The sequence below is a fragment of the Tachypleus tridentatus genome, unplaced genomic scaffold, assembly GCF_004210375.1.
Source record: "Tachypleus tridentatus isolate NWPU-2018 unplaced genomic scaffold, ASM421037v1 Hic_cluster_2, whole genome shotgun sequence".
Classification (NCBI taxonomy): Eukaryota; Metazoa; Arthropoda; class Merostomata; order Xiphosura; family Limulidae; genus Tachypleus; species Tachypleus tridentatus.
The window spans coordinates 31,824,095-31,840,686 of NW_027467782.1; the positions used below are offsets into that span (position 1 = coordinate 31,824,095).

The following is a 16,592-nucleotide window of genomic DNA, read 5'->3' on the forward strand; positions in this document are numbered from 1 at the left end:
GATTAAGGTGTTTAACATTATTAAGGGTGTCAGCAATATAGATCTATCAAAGGTTTTTTGTGTATAACAGTGAAAACAATAAGGTAAGCAGTCATAAGTTAAAATTTTGGCAGTACTGGAGATGTTTGCAGTTTAAACAGTATTACTTTCCAAGAGGGTGGTTAGTGTTTGGAATGAGCCTATGAAAGAAATGATGTAAAAATACATGATTAAATACCATAAATTTATACTGACAGATAAGTTGGAATATGTAAAGAACAGTGGAAAAGTTAGGAAATCCAAAAATAGTGAATGAGATACATTTGACATATAATGTTAAGTTAGGGTTTGGGTTCTAAACAAATTCTAATGGCAAGGTTTTCATTGAAAAGCTCAACATAATCTAGGTTTCAAATGTTCTTTTTTTTTCTTTTTTATGTTTTATAAAGGAAAGATAAGTATTCTCAATTCTGAACAATTTATGGGAAGTTTTGGAATTGATTTCAAACATATAGACGTGAATCTCTTGGTATGCAAGTCTCATGTTCAAGAGATTTTGTGTTTTTAAACTCTCACTGTTTTTGACCAAACTACAAGTTATTATTTATATGATACACTCTACTAAACTAGGTTATCATCTGTATCATGTATTCTGCCAACTGTAGGCTGTTATCCTTATCATGCATTGACAGAATATTGTACCAAGCTCTATGTTTTCAGGTATGTCATATATTTACAAGATATTCTCAGTTATGACTTTTGCTTGAGAAAACATATTTATGCCTATGTTAAGCCACCTGGGTTTATTCATCATAACAACCCTTTTTATAATAGGTGAAACATGCTTCTCCTAAATTAAGAGCCCTTTGTTTTTTCTGCAAATGTTTGTAGTTTATTGAAGTTACCTATCAAATACACCAGCCCAACTTAAGTAAAACCTCCCAGTTAAATCATCATATTAAGAGAAACAGAATCATGAAACCTAATTTTTAATAAATTAACTTTATCAAATAGATACTTGCAGTGAGTTTATGATTGTACATATAATGTATCTGTGTGGATTTTGTACTGATAATTTGTTTAGCAAAACTAAATCCAACACAGTTATAGGTTCAACATCAGATCTTGAGATTTTTTTATTTCTTGTGTATATTCATCATAAACATTGCTGAATATATCTTGTTTAATATCTAGACATATTTTTTATATTTTTAGTTCAAAAGGAGAAGATAGCACAGGTGTGCAGGTTGTAAAATATCGAAAGATGTTGAATAAATTAATAGTAACAATATTTACTGACATCAAGAAAGGTAAGACTTTAAAATAACCATACATATATTAATATATAATATTATGTGTTTAAAATGGAATTTTATTGTACAAAGTAACATTTTTTATAATTAAGTACTTCAATTGGTAGTTGTAGAATAATTCCATGTAAATAGAAACAATATTGACACACCAACATTACTGATTTGTCTTAAAAGCCAGCTGTATTTGGAGGAAAAATTTCACGAATGTGAATTTAATGTTCTTGATTAGACACATGGTATTTTGCATAAGATATTATAAAGTTGTTCAATTTAATTAATTCATGTAGGAGTTTAATATAAAATATTGCTTCATTGATGTCAGTACAGAATTGTGGTAGTAAATGTAATGATCATTGTTGTGAGATCTGGTAATTTGTCTAGTCAAGGAAGAAAGAAGTTTTAACTCATTCTTTTTAAATAAATTTCAAACAATAAAAATAGATTGAATTGTTAAATTGTCTTCAAAGAGCTTTTTGTTCATGAGTATGGAGATTCAGCATTACAAAGTGGAAATGTTCAGGTACACTCTGGCTGTCACAAGAAGTTGAAAAGTTTCACTGCCATTGCAATTTTCCACACAATTACACCACTTCTAGTATATGTACTGTCAGAAAAACACATCTAAGGCAATTATCTCTCTTTATGTGTTTCATAATTTTATTCTAACATTAATATAAGACAGATAAAATGTTGCACATCAGACTGTGTCATCTGTTTCAAGTCATTTCTTGTCCAGAATTGTGTTTTAAGCATAAAGTTTTGTATTTTTTATTTGTATAAACAGTTTTTGAGGGGTAACTGTTTGTTGTAATGCCTTTTGCATGGTATAGTTGGACATAATGAAATTTTAGCTTTTGTTGAAGAACTTGACAGTTGTATACAGTCTGTATTAATTTACCTGCTTGTTTGTTTGTCTTATCTTTCAGCCAGTGGTGGAAATTTTTTTTTTTTTTTACAAATTTTCATAATTTCAGGTAAAGGTGTCTGTGGAAACCCAAAGAAAATGGTTTCTGAGCGTGATGATTCTTATAAGTCAGCACCTACTACCATGCAGTGTTGAATGTCATATCAGAAAGATTTTTATTCTTGTTTCCTGAAGATTTTTCTTCAAGAATGATCCTGATACGACATTTATAGGGATAAGCAATTGCCTGCAATTCACATTTGTTTTGCAGTTGTAGATAAATAGTTTCTCAAATGTATGTGTATATGTTTATGGAGACCTTTATGAAGTGATTACTTAGTACATAAAGTTGTCACAATTATGTAAAGTTCATATCATCCAACCCACTTGAACTATATATATTTTTCCACATTTTTAATATATTTGTTAAAGAAGAATGTACAAGATACTTAGAAGCTGATTAATAGTTGTCTTGATACTTTTCTACCCTGAAACAAATTCAAGTATGTATGTTGCTTTTGAAATGTGACAGCTTTTACCACAACTGATGTAATCAGACTTAACTATTCATTTACTATTTTGTTTTTCATTTCTACTTTTTCTTTCTTCTTAGTGAACAGAATCAACTTTAAGTTTAAAATAATAGTGCTTATAACATTTAGAGGTTTTACTAAACTTTAAAATAAAAAAGTTATGGTTATAGAACCATCCTAGACTTAACAGTGTACTTTTGTATTTAGAAACATGTTGTATATTCACAATTACAGCCACTTGTGTGTTGATTTAAAGCTTCTAAAATTGTAAAAAAGGATTTTATTATGCCTATTTTATTAGGTTGTTTTAGCATTTAGTTTCAGTGGTATGAATTCATATGCATCATAATTTGGCTATTATTAATTACTTTGATTGGATCTGTCAAGATTTTAAAGTATATTCATAAATCTAATTATGTTTTTCAAACTCTGACGTTAGATACAAAACATTTGAAATGTGTAATACACAATTTAAAACTAGGCTTTTGGATAGTATGACAATTTTGAGATCAGTTACAAGTTAGTTTTGATATAGGTGTGTAGGAACAAATGTAAGATGTATGTTCAAGTCAGTCTTTTAGCTGAGTTTCAGGGCCAATCAAATCTAAATAATGAAAGATTATGATTAAAATATTGATACTTAACACTTCAGATTACGACAGTTTTTGTTTTCAAGAACAGTAGGAAATGTATAGATGTATTGCAATCAGTTGAACTCTCAGTTTTGAATGTCTTTTGAAAATCTTTTTATCTTGTAAGATGGTGCCCCTGAGAGTACATCATAAATATTTTGTACAGTTTTCGTCTTCAACATAGATGCAGCTCTCGAAGAAACTTACTTGTAGGTGTTTCGCATTTTATGCAACCTAGTACATTGTTTTGGGACCAACTATTGAGTTCAGAGGACTTCAGTGAAATCCACCATACTTCCAGTGCTTGTTGTTGTATTCTTTATGATCACTTAACACTGATGTATTTCAATAGTCTTATTACATGTCATTTGATATTTTCCATTTTCTGCTTTCTCACATCAGGTGATACGAGAGTTCTAGCTTAAAAGTTATGATAGAGGGCATTTCTTATATATATATGTTTAAATTTTTAATACAAATTGAAATTCAGATACATTCTTACCTCTATCAGAGCCTCCTCCTGTGTGAAAGATTTGTACCACATCCCTTGTACACAGGAAATATCTGTCATACTATTCTTTCCTGGATCTCAATTCTCTCATACATGCTTTCACACTAGAGCTGAGTGATTACTTGTATTTGATAATTAATCAATCGAGAGCTTCATTAATCAGTTACATTTAAAAACATTTTTGGCAGTAGTGGAACAGAAAAAAATGTTTTGTTGTGGGATCTGAGAGCCAGATTTTGTGACAATATTTTGATTACTTGAATAGGTAAAATAACTGGAAACAATAATTTTAATTAGATTATTATTTTCCTGATAACTGATATAATTGAAATTTCTATTAATTGATTGGTGGAATAATAAAACATGGTAATTATTGGAAACAGTAATATTGAATTTCACTTGTTAATCAGTAGAGGATTATGAGGAAAAGGTCAAGAAACATAAATAGGTCAGTAACTTTGTAGTTCATCAGGAGACTAGTTAAAATGTTTTTGCAGAAGTATTTATTTAAAGACTATTTTCAAATTATGTTAACTTTATAAGTTCCTTTGTAAGTTGTTTTGTTGAATGTTATTTCTTCATACATCTTGAAAAAATAGTACCTTCTCAAAATTTTATTATTCTTACTACATAAAAAGTGAGATTTAAAACTGTTAGAAATAGTAGCTCATTGACAGTTTAGTTATATATTAGATTTTTTTTTATTGTGATTTCCATCAGGATAAATTTTATGACAACTGCCTATATTACTTCAGTTCTGAAGGGCACATTTTAAATTAATTTGTTTTCAGTCATTCTATTAAAATGTTTGAAGTTATTTTTATCAGAAGTATTTTAACTATTTTTACACCTCCAGTGTCATAATAAACTATAAATTTCAATTAAGAAGCACATAATATGAAGAACTTATTACATGTTTGTGTAATTTTTCAACTTTTACAGCTTGGAAGTTCTAAACCTGTTAAGATTGCTTTGTCAGAATACACTCTGTGTGGGTGAAGCAGAAAAAACTTTGGTAAACAAATATGTTAATTTTTTTGTATCTCTGTGGATCAGTTGTATATTTTAATTTACAGTTGCCTAAGATCTGGAAAAGCAAGCTCCAGTGTCTCCAACTCTTTTAACATGTGTTGATAATTGTAGAGAAGAATTTCCTCACATTTTTGTCATGGAAAGACTGAGAAATAAATACCAGGATTGTATGGAAACTGATGTTGGAGATATAAACCTGAATGTGACACCTCTTTCTAGTGATAATCAAAGTATTCTAGCTTTAGGTAGGTTGTTCACTTGGAAAGCACTCTTAAGATATGCTTTAGAAATTATTCTTTGAATATGTTGAAGTAACTTAATAGTTTCATTGCAGTTAGTCTCCTGTATATATATCCTGATATTTTCAGTATTAATCGTATCCATCTCTGAATATCTTATGTTTTTACAAGGATAAATTAATCTCATGTTTTGAAATTTCTGTGATAATTAATCCAAAATTTCATACAAAATAAAATTTTAAATGACATAATATGGTTTCAAGTTTATTTGTCTAGATAGAATAACTAAAAATAATTCCATATTACTAACCATTAGTTTTGTATTGACCTCCTCCATCAAATTTGTGATGTTTAATTATATTTGTTAAAATTCCTGCATTCACTAATACAGTTTGTCAGAATATAAGTAACAAACCAGTAAACTTTGTTACTTGTTTTTAGTTATTAACTGAAATAGTTGAAAAACTCTATTTTTCAAGTTCATTGCACAAAAATGCAAAATTGTCTTTTTTTGCCATTGATTTCTAATAAAGCTTCCTTTCTTTATATGTAAAGTTTTAAAGCTTCACTGCTGCATTATGGACATCTTGAAGCTTTGCAGGGTTAGTTCCTTAAAATAATAGAAGCTTTTAGTAGTTTTGTATGAGATAGAAAATGTGTGTGGGCTGCTCTGCATTATTATTTATTTTATTAAAGTAATTTTTTTTGCAGTTTATGTTTTGTATATAAGAACTCATTCTGTTGTAACTTGAGACAAGCTTTGACCAGAAGCTTTGTACAAAGTGGATTAGGTGAAGGTACAGATAATGATGGAGTTTATTTCTTTTAAACACCATTTCATAAAGTAGTAAAAGAAGGGAGAGAGAAGTTTTATTTGTTAAATAGAATAAAATACCTTCTATTAACATTTCTATAGAATCTACCTCTGACCTTGCATTAGTAAAGATTTATAACTCATAAAACTCACACTCATTTGAAACAAATATTTTATCACACTTATAATAGTGATGGGTCCTATTTGAAATATAAATTTTATTTCTTTGGTCAGTTTATGATTTACAATACAATAACAACCACCACGTAACATAACTATTTACTAGGCTATTACACATGACTTGGTATTTATGCCCCTCAGTGTGGATTCCTGTGCATGGTGAGGGACCTCTTAGAAAAGGTTCTGTACTTTCAGTTTACCTCTTCTGGGATCTAAACATCCACCTGCGTGTTTGTCGTGTGTGGTGACCCACGAAGGGGAGGAGAGGATCCTGCTGGTTGAGATGTCAAACTCCAACACACCATTTTGGCCTTGAATTCCTGTAGATGGGCAGTCTTGAAGTGGCCCCCCAAGATCAATTGGCTAGTCTGTTTGGGCCAGGGTCAACTGAGTGCCAATGTAGGACATCCTCCATGAGTGTAGTGGATATTATGTCTGATACTGATGTTCAGGTATAGTGCTCATGAAACCCTGGAGTCACTGCAGTGACCTTACATGGCACTGTAGTGCATCCCCTCATAGGGCCCCATGGTGGGTGGGGTCAGTGGGCACCTAAATATTCTTTTTTTATTATGGATACCCCTCAAATAAAAAAAATGAACATGCATGACAGCATAGAGAAAAATCCAACTACTGGAAAACGACCACATATTGATGATCTGTATGGTCAAACTCACAACTTGGATCTGTCCTGCAATTTTAATTATACATTCTTCTACTGGAAAGCCCTTAGGACAGATGTCTCCATTTTTTATTCAGAAGGGTTTAGAGGGACTTGCTGACTCTCTTAAATCAGTAAAAAATTTATGGTTTGGGGACATTTTAGTGGAAACAGCTTCATGACAACATTTCAAACTCCTTGAAATCGAAGGCCTTTGGAGATATACCCATTGAGGTTACTCCTCATTCTACTTTGAATTCTTCCAGAGGAGTTATAGCTGAGAGGGATTTAAAGACCATTCCAGAGTCTGAGATCCTCTCAGGTTTCACCAGCCAAGGTGTTACAGCTGCTCATCGAATTTTTACTCATACATACAGGATTATGGAGCCGACAGATGTTCTAACATTAACATTTACAACATCACGTCCTCCTACCAAAATGAAGGCAGGATATCTGAATTGTAAGGTACAGCCTTATATCCCTAACCCTGTTAGATATTTTCATTTTCATCGATTTGGTCATTTGAAAACATCTTGCCATGGTTCCTTGACATGTGCCCTTTGTGCTGGTAAAGACCATGATGCTTTTGAATGCCAACAAGAACTACATTGTATTAACTGTAATGGTCCACATCCTTCCAATTTCACTTCTTGTCCTAAATGGGTGGAAGAGAAAGAAATACAACGTCTGAAGGCAGTTAACAATATTACTTATCCAGAGGCTTAGAAATTACTCTTCACAATTCCATCTTGGACTTATGTTGCTGCAGTCCATTCCACTACTACAGCAGGAGTCCAGACAGACTTTTCCATGTCTCCTACAGAATCCTTAATAGCACACCTTAATCTAGTACCCTACAAAATCAACAAAGTTAATGAATTAGTATCTACTTCTATATCTGTCCATTCCACATCTTCCAGTCATTGCCAAACTTCACCTTGTTCAAGTCCAGGTGTTACATTTGGTTTTCCTCTCTTGACACCCCATAAATTAAAAAACACATGTGTTCATGTCCTCAATCACTGGAACTTGTGTCTACAAACTCTGATCTGCCTACTCGATCCAGAGCAGGATCATTAGAGGGTGACCGACCAACACCCAGTAAAGAAAAAAGCATGGTAGCAAGCAGAAGGTCTCTGTGGCATATTCTCCTCCAAAATAAATAAAAATGGCCTTGCTAATCCAATGGAACTGTTGAGGTTTTCCACCAAATGTGAATGACATCAAGGATTTGATTGACTTTTATTATCCCAAATGTCTTTCTTTACAGGAAACATTTTTAAAACCTACTAATACAGTCACAATTTGACAATACTCCTTTTACCGAAATAACAGGTCATATGTAGGACAAAGACATGAAGTAGCACTGCTGGTTGATCAACATGTGTTCACCCGGTCCTTGTTTTGAAGACGCCCTTGTAGGCTGTAGCCATCCATATCTCCTTAGGTCATATTATCACTGTTTGCTTTCTGTAACTTACTCCTGGAATACATTATCATCCCTCAGACCTTGATGCCTTAATTGAGTTCAGTTGTAGCACACAGAATCCCCTCTACAGTTTCTGTGTTCACTGCTGAATTATATGCCATTTCTCTTGCCCTGAATCATATTGAAACTATACAATACATGAATTGTACAATCTATACTGATTCACTCAGAACATGAGATATATTGAGCAGCAGCTGCAGAATGCCCTCAATTGTTCACTGAAGTGAACCACAGCAAACGACTTTACCTTCTCTCTCTCTAAAACCGTTTGCATGCACTTTTGCTGTCAATGGGGTATTCACCCTGATCCTCAACTCCATATAGGTGAAGTTGTGCTGCCTGTGGTCTCTGAGACTAAGTTCTCGGGGCTTATCTTTGACCGTAAGCTGACTTTTATACTACACATCAAGCAGCTATGGGTCAAATGTACAAGAGCACTGAACATCCTCTGTGTCCTCTCTACCACCACTGGGGAAGCTGATTGACGTTCTATGCAAAAGATATATCGTGCTCTTATTCGATCGAAACTCAACCAGGGATCACTGGTCTATGGCTCTACCAGACCATCGGCCTTAATGGTGCTAGACTCTATTCATCATCAAGGACTTCAGCTCTGCACTGGCGGTTTCTGCACTTCCCCAGTTCAGAGCTTATACATAGTCTCATGAACCTTCTCTGCACCTCTGCCATTTGCAGTTGTCTTTACTGTATGCTTTGAAACTTCATTCCTTACCAAAGCATCCCACCTGGGGTTGTGTTTTCATTCCTTGATGGGCCATACTTTTTTCAGACCAAACAGTCTGCCATTGCTCTTTTTGGTCTTCGTATCAAGGTGCAGTTGGATAAATTGGGTCTGTCCTTGGATAACATTGCTGTATCTGCTGGTCAGCCCATCCCACCATGGCTTCTTGCAGTCCCCAATTGTGAACTATCTTAAAGTCATCTGAGAAAAGTAGACAAACCTGATTGGAAATACTCTCTGCTATTTGCTCAACACCTTTTGAACCATCTTTCCATTCCTATTTATACAGATAGTTCGAAATCAGATGACTGTGTGGACTCTGCCATGGTTTGTTGTGGTTTGGTGGTTATGCACAGAATCCCCTCTACAGCTCCTGTGTTCACTGCTGAACTGTATGCCATTTCTCTTGCCCTGGATCACATAGAAACTAAGCAGTACTCGAACTGCATGATTCATACTGATTCACTTAGTTCTCTGCTGGCCATGGAATTGGTTCACACCCTGTTGTTACCAATATTCAAAACCGACTGGCCCATTTCTCTTTAACATCTACTTCTATCCAGTTTTTTTGGATGCCCGGGCCATGATGTTATTTGCAGGAACGAGCTTACCGACACTGCAGCTAAGTCTATCTGCTCTGGCACTCACACCACTGTACCTATTTTATACATGGACTAGGGTCCTGTATTCAAGGTTTGGCTCCATGCCAGTTGGCAGTTGACTTGGAGTGAGCAATGCAAAAACAAGCTTTTCCAAATAAAACTCCATATTGGACTTTGGCCATCTTGTTACCATAAGGATAGGAAGGAGGAAGTTGTTCTAACTAGACTACGCATTGGTCACAATTTTTTAACTCATTGATTTCTTTTATCTGGAACTGATTGACCAATGTGTAGTTTGTGTAAAACTCAGATCACAATAAGCCACTTTTTACTTTCTTGTCATCATTATGATATACAACAACGGCACTATTTTAAGCATGTTCTGTCCCAAGGTTTGTTAGTAACATTAGACAGTGTTATTGGTAATGGTAACACTGTCCACCTTGGTAAAGTTTTTAGTTTTTTAAAGGCTATTTATCTTTTTAATGTCATTTAAGTTTTTTAATTTATACTTTACACCTTTTTAATGTGGCTCCCTTTTAAAGATCACAGTTCATTTAGTTCAATTTGAAATTAGAAACTGACCATAACATTAAGTAACTCGAAACCAGGACTGGAAAGGCCAACTTCAGGTGACTGACGGTGGTTTTTGTAGTTACCTGTTCGTCTTCCTGGCGAGTCCATTACAATTTGAATTACTGTAGTTTTTCTCTTGATGTTGCAGGTTAGATCTAAACATTGGTTTTATGCTATTTATTTATTTATTTTTTTAACTTTGTTTTGTTTTACCTTAATTTCCTTTTATGAATTTTACTGAATTTACTTTTACCTTTTACTGGACATTTGGTGCAGGTAGCCTCTCTGCTTTGTGCCATAAAACACTAAATCAACCAAGCAACCATTCAGCTGTCTATTGGCCCTGACATCATTCCATGTTAGTTACTATCCTATTCTTATCAATATGCAAAACAAACTGGCCCATCTCTCCCTATCATCTATCTCTGTGCAGTTTTTTTGGATACCAGCTCATGTTGGTATTCATGGGAATGAGCTAGCTGACAGTGGCAAAGTCCATCTGCTTTGGCTCTGTCACCACCATACCTGTTCCATACATGGACTATCGTCCAGTTATCAAAACCCAACTGTACACCAATTGTCAGTCAACCTGGAGTGAGCAATGAAATAATAAGCTTTTTGAAATCAAGTCTTTTTTTAGCTTTTTGGCCATCCTGTTTCTGTAAAGATCGAAGGGAGGAAGTTGTTTTCACTAGGCTATGCATAGGTCACAGTTTTATAACTTACCACTTCCTTTTATCTGGTACTGATGCACCAATGTGTGGTCTGTGTGGCACTCAGGTCACAGACATACATATTTTATCATCATGCCGTTGTTACAACCAAGAACGATGATGCCATTTCCAACATATTTTTAAGGTAGGTTTGCCCTTGACATTAGCCAATGTCATATTTGATACTGACTGCCTCACTCATGTTTTTACATTTTTAAGAACCATTGGCATTTTTAACTTAATTTGAGGTTTTTCTTGGACTATATACTGTTTTAGCATGATATCTTTTACACATTTTAATTTTATTCTGACCTGAACCCAGGACTGGAAAGGCCAACTTCAGGTGACTGACAGCAAGTTTGAACTTCATGCTTCAGTCTTACTGGCAGGTCTTAATTTTACACATTTTATGTATTTTTACCTTAATTTCCATATACCACTGTAGTATTCTACATCTTGTTTGGCACAGATAGCCTAGTAGCTTCATGCCAATAAACATGAAATACCTACCTACTTTGTATTTATTGGTCAAAATGTAGTATTTATACATGTATACTCAAGTAGATTAAATGACATCATGTGCTAGGATACGTTGTTTAAAGGACCGACACACTGAGAAAGTGTCTAAATTATTAAAACTGTAAGAAACATATTTTCCAAAACATAGTTATCTACTCTCAGATTACAGTTATTAATCAACTGCCATGGTTTCTTCTTTTGCCCATCTTAGCTTTGGTCTGATTTTTCTCATTTGCTCTTGTCTTTTATACCCTACTTAGTTGTTCTTGGCAAATTGTGTCTTGTGACACTTTCCACCTGCATCAATATGCATTGTATTCTAGTATTGTACATAAGCATCTCATTCAGATAATGTTATCAATTTTTCTTAACAGAGTGTGTAATAATAGATTTCTCTGTACTGCAGTCATTGGAAATATTTTGAATGTTCTTCCTTTCATTTATTCTGTTGACTTCTCAGGAGGCCACTTTGGGATAAGCTGCTTCTGACTACTTTTCTTTAGTTGATATATTGAGTGTTTTATGTTTTGAGTCTGCATTTTACTAGATGCTAAAAGGTCTGGCGGCAAATGCTTTTTTTTTTCTCTTTTTTCTTTTTTACACCCACTGACATTATGGTTCATATAGAGAGGTTTAATCCTCAATTATATGAAGGAACATCTATACCTTGTTCACCATGGTTATCTGAACTACTTGAATTAGTCTACAAACTGCCAGGTAGAAGCATATTCTAACTGAAAAAAAACAAAACAAAAAAACTTCTGAGCTTGGAAATGTGGAGTTCTGGATTGGAGTCTGTAGTTAACTTGATTATATTACAACTCTATAGGATTTCTCTTGTCTGAAATATAATCTCAAATTATTTACCACTCCTCTAAATGTTGTTAGAAAGATTGTCAGGATCACCATGTTCGCAGATGGACAATTTTTAGCATGCACAGTGGTTCAGTTGTCTACTTCTACATCTACCCATGTTATTGTAGGCATCTTACTATTCCTTGGTCCTGCAAGGGATCATATCTCCACCCCTATTTAAGGATCCCATCATCAGCCCCTTGGTCCACTGGTGCCCAGAGTAGCTCTGTCTGTATCCAAGGATTCTGCTGCTTGTTTGGAATGCTGCCAGCAGATTTAGTGACTGTTGTATGACTTTGGGGTCTGTTGGGTTTTCTCTGAGAATGTTTAGATATATGGTCAGCCTTACCATTGATCTATGGGCACTATATGTCCTCGAGTCAGAATTAGTCATTCAATTCATATCTTCACCAGCAAGATGCACACAAACTAGTGTTTCTGTCTCCTGCTTATCCTCAAATTTCAGAACTTCATTTTAGGGCTGTCAGAGTTTGGTTGATCTAGGGGTAGAGAGAGAGGGTTGTACCAGTTCTTCTGGGGTTTCATTCCTGTCAATTTATTCAGCTGAAGAAAACGGGAACTGTTGTACATTCATTAATCTTTCTGATCTATATCATTTCTTGGATTATCCAAGGTTTGAAAGTGACTCATTTCTAACTCTGAATTGGCATTTTTTTTACAAGGATTGTGGATGTCCAAGTTCACAACTTTTAGAAACATCTAAGGCTTTATTATTGGATGAGAGGCATCTCTTCTTGCTTTAACTCCATGTGTTGTCACTCTGAATATTTTTCATCACATATCTTAGTTGTGCTCAGCCTGTGAAACAGGAAGTTTGATTCTTGCTCACCCTTCCTGTCTTATGGTACTGATGGTTCTTTCTCTTTTGGCATTGTGGGCCTCACTCAAATCCCTCATGCCTTTGGGACAAGGTCATAAGACATACCTTTAATGGCCCTTATGTGACCACTGAATCATGAAGAATGATTCACTGGATTCTATAGTTTCCTTATTCAGGATCATTCTCTTCAGTCTCAAGGGGTAGTTAGATAAGAAAAAAATGCAAAGCTATGGGTTCATCTGCCACCACTTTGCACAGAGAGCTTTCTTTTCCCAATTGCCTAGCTACAGGGATGGAGTACATTAACAAAAGCTTTATGGTAAACATAGTTGCATTAAATCCACTCTTTTTCCATTGTCTTAATAACAAGTAACCCTCTCCCAAAAAATAAATATAATAAGGCAAAAGTACCTTTGAAAATTGATGTCTGCTTTTGCGTATGATGTCAGTTTGTTAAGTGAGTGATTTCCTTCTCTAGAATTTATCCTACTACACAAATAAGTCCAACTAGCCTATAATTTCTTTAGTAACTATTTACAGTTTATTTAAGAATAGGTGTCAAGTTGGCAAACTTCCATTCCACTGTCTGTTGAACTATCAAAAGTTAAAGAGCAGTGCTTGCATATCTGATCTTTTACCTTCTTTTAAACTGTGGGGAATCTTAGCTGGTTCTGATGTATTATTTGTTTTTTAATCTCTCATGTTTTTTATTTATCATAATGGAGATAACATCTTCATGACTCAAATCAGTTTCACTATTTCCCTTATAATTTCATAATTTGGAATATTGTTAATATAATTTGTTGTGAAAACAGAGAAGAAAAAACACTGAAAAGCATAACCACCTCATAGTATTCTAAATGTCCTTGTCATCCAAAATAATGTCAGATAAGAACTCGTAATATCACTGTGTATTAAAGTTATTTTATGTACTCACATTAGTGGTTGGTTTGATAAAGAAAAAACCATCCTGAACAACTGCATCTCTTCCATTTCTGTTTTGAATGAAAACAGGCTACAGTTCATTCTTTCTATAAAGAACCACCTTATTCCTAGTTTAAAAAAGTATTGTTTCTAAATAATTTATAACCTATAATTTCAAAATATATCCTGTTATCAGTACTCTGTAAACTTTACCTTATTCTTCAATGTAACACATGTATATTTAAACCTGACAAAGCTTTAAGATTTGAATTTGCATTCAGTAATTTTTTTTTTCTTTCAGGCTTCACGCAGTGGTTACTTTCTCAATTGATACGCTTATTAACTTTCCCAGAACTGAGAGAACTTCATAATAGCTGTGTTCAACTATGAGCTTCAATTTTAGGAACAGTAAAACTTGGAGATCTTGTTTCATTTAATCATTTGTGCCAGTCATTTATTTAGTTAACTGTAGGTAGGTACTGCCTTGGTAAGTTCTAGGTACATTAGTGCTACTTTAACTATATTTTGATTTTATGGTACTTCAGTTTTTTACGAACTGAACAGTTTTATTGTATTTATACATAGCTTTTTAAATGTTACTGTAATAAATGCACAGAACTAATTTCAAGATAGTAATATATATTTTAATAGTTAACAGTCTATAATACACACTGAGAAACAAACAATATGAGTTTTCACAGGACTAATGACCAGATGTTAATATATTTTAAAATAAATAATAGTGAGAAACAACTTGAAAAATTTGAGTAAGTACAGAAAAAGTACAGAACTGATGACAAGATAGTAATGTATGATGATAGTAAAAAGTACAGTAAATACTAAGAAACAAAATTCTAGGCAGTATTTTATCAGATGTTCATGATAAAAAGAAAATAGTACTTGTCATATTCAAATATTGGATGTTGCCAGGATACCAAAGAATAACATATATTACGTTTCGGTATTTGTGAATGAACATACAGTTACTTTTGATATTACAGTGAATTAAAAGTATTTCACAAAACTGTGTGCACATTTTACTTTCTCCTGAAGGGTCCTAAAGGTATATGCCAGGTTTGGTAACAGTAAAGTACAGTAGTTATTATTTTATTTCCAGATAACAACTTGAATTTTTTTAAAGTTTTAATTGATAGTTTTGTATTAATTGAATTTCTAAAGATGTATGAACATAAGAGTTAAACTGTTTGAAGGATGTACAAAGTATCTTCCAGTCCATGTTATTGGTGATATTTGGCAATTGAACAAAGAACATCAGCTAAATGTTGCTATAATAAGTTTTAGTGCCATGACTATTTCAGGTATTTAAATATTTGTTTTCATCAAGTAATTCTTATACTAGTTGCAGTTTATATAACATAGACTTATTGCAGAATAGATTTTCCATCACTTAGAAGTAATTATTCTTGTGGGAAGGATGTTTTTATATTATTGATGTCAAAAATAAACAAAAAATGCAAGTGATGCAAATGTATAAATAAACATTTTTTTAAAAATGAAAACAGACAACCTGTTAATAATGCTATAATTTGTTTCTAAATATGACTAGAAATAACTATTCAATTTTAATTAAAAAGTTTAGTTTCTATCACTTTGTTTTCCTATCAATCCTATTATTAGAAATAAAGATATGTTTTGAAATTTCATGATTTTAACCAGAATGAACTAATCTTTTTCTAAATGTATTAATGCTACCTCTACCAGACTATCACTACTCGTTTGGCAGTTTGTGAGTTCAAATGTGATCCTTTGTTTATTGCTACATATTTGACTGTTTTTTTTCACAAAGTAGTTATTTTTCAACTTGATTTATTAGTTAATTTAAGTAGCTTTATTTCTGAACACAAGTTTAGTTAAACATTTCTGTGCAGTACATTCTCAGGTTAACCTTCTCACTTTTTCTGTTACAACAGCAATTAATATTTTTCTCAGAGCCCCAGGTGTGGGTAACCCCATGACAGATTTATTTGCTTCTATACATTGAAAGAATGAACATTCCGTGGTCCAACGTTTATCCCCAGATTCTGCCATGACTTCTACTGAAACAGCTGTGCCTGTGCTGTCTAACACATCTTTTATTGTATTTTTCCACCTACAGAGTTTGCTGACCAGCTTCTTCTCAACCTGGGAAGTCTCCTTGGTCAAATTCAGTCTTCGTGAATTTTATGTCTAAGGTTTTTATTGTCTTATCCTTGTCACCTCTTAATTTTCCACCTTATATTTCTACATTACATGAACAGTCTTCCTGGCCTATGTTTTTTTCTTCCCTTTCCTGGTATTTCAATTATTGTTTATCTGTTGATCTCACAGTTACATGAGGTTATGGGTATGTTTTGCCCCCTAAGGTCTTTTGATTATTTCACCTTTTCCTTACATTGTATTGACTGTTTAGTTTTAGATCAACAGTTGCAAGATTACTTGTTGCCTATTTGGGGGGCAGCTCCCAAATCACATGTATATCTTCCACATGCTAGATATCTTTTCTTGTTTCTTATGGTATCCTTCTTAGGTACAC

At 33.5% G+C, this 16,592-nt stretch overlaps 1 long non-coding RNA gene across 5 annotated transcripts in view; it reads left to right on the plus strand.

Moving 5' to 3' along the window:
• Nucleotides 1–16,592, plus strand: part of LOC143242893 (uncharacterized) — a 40,206-nt gene that overhangs the window by 4,887 nt on the left and 18,727 nt on the right. For 3 of the 5 annotated variants that reach the window (XR_013023369.1, XR_013023371.1, XR_013023372.1), the window contains exons 2-4: nt 1,195–1,289; nt 4,949–5,149; nt 14,361–14,531. This is a non-coding gene — a long non-coding RNA (uncharacterized LOC143242893). Of the gene's footprint in view, nt 1–1,194; nt 1,290–4,948; nt 5,150–6,344; nt 6,590–14,360; nt 14,536–16,592 lie in introns of those variants that run through there. The other 2 variants (XR_013023370.1, XR_013023373.1) reach the window with 2 other exon arrangements.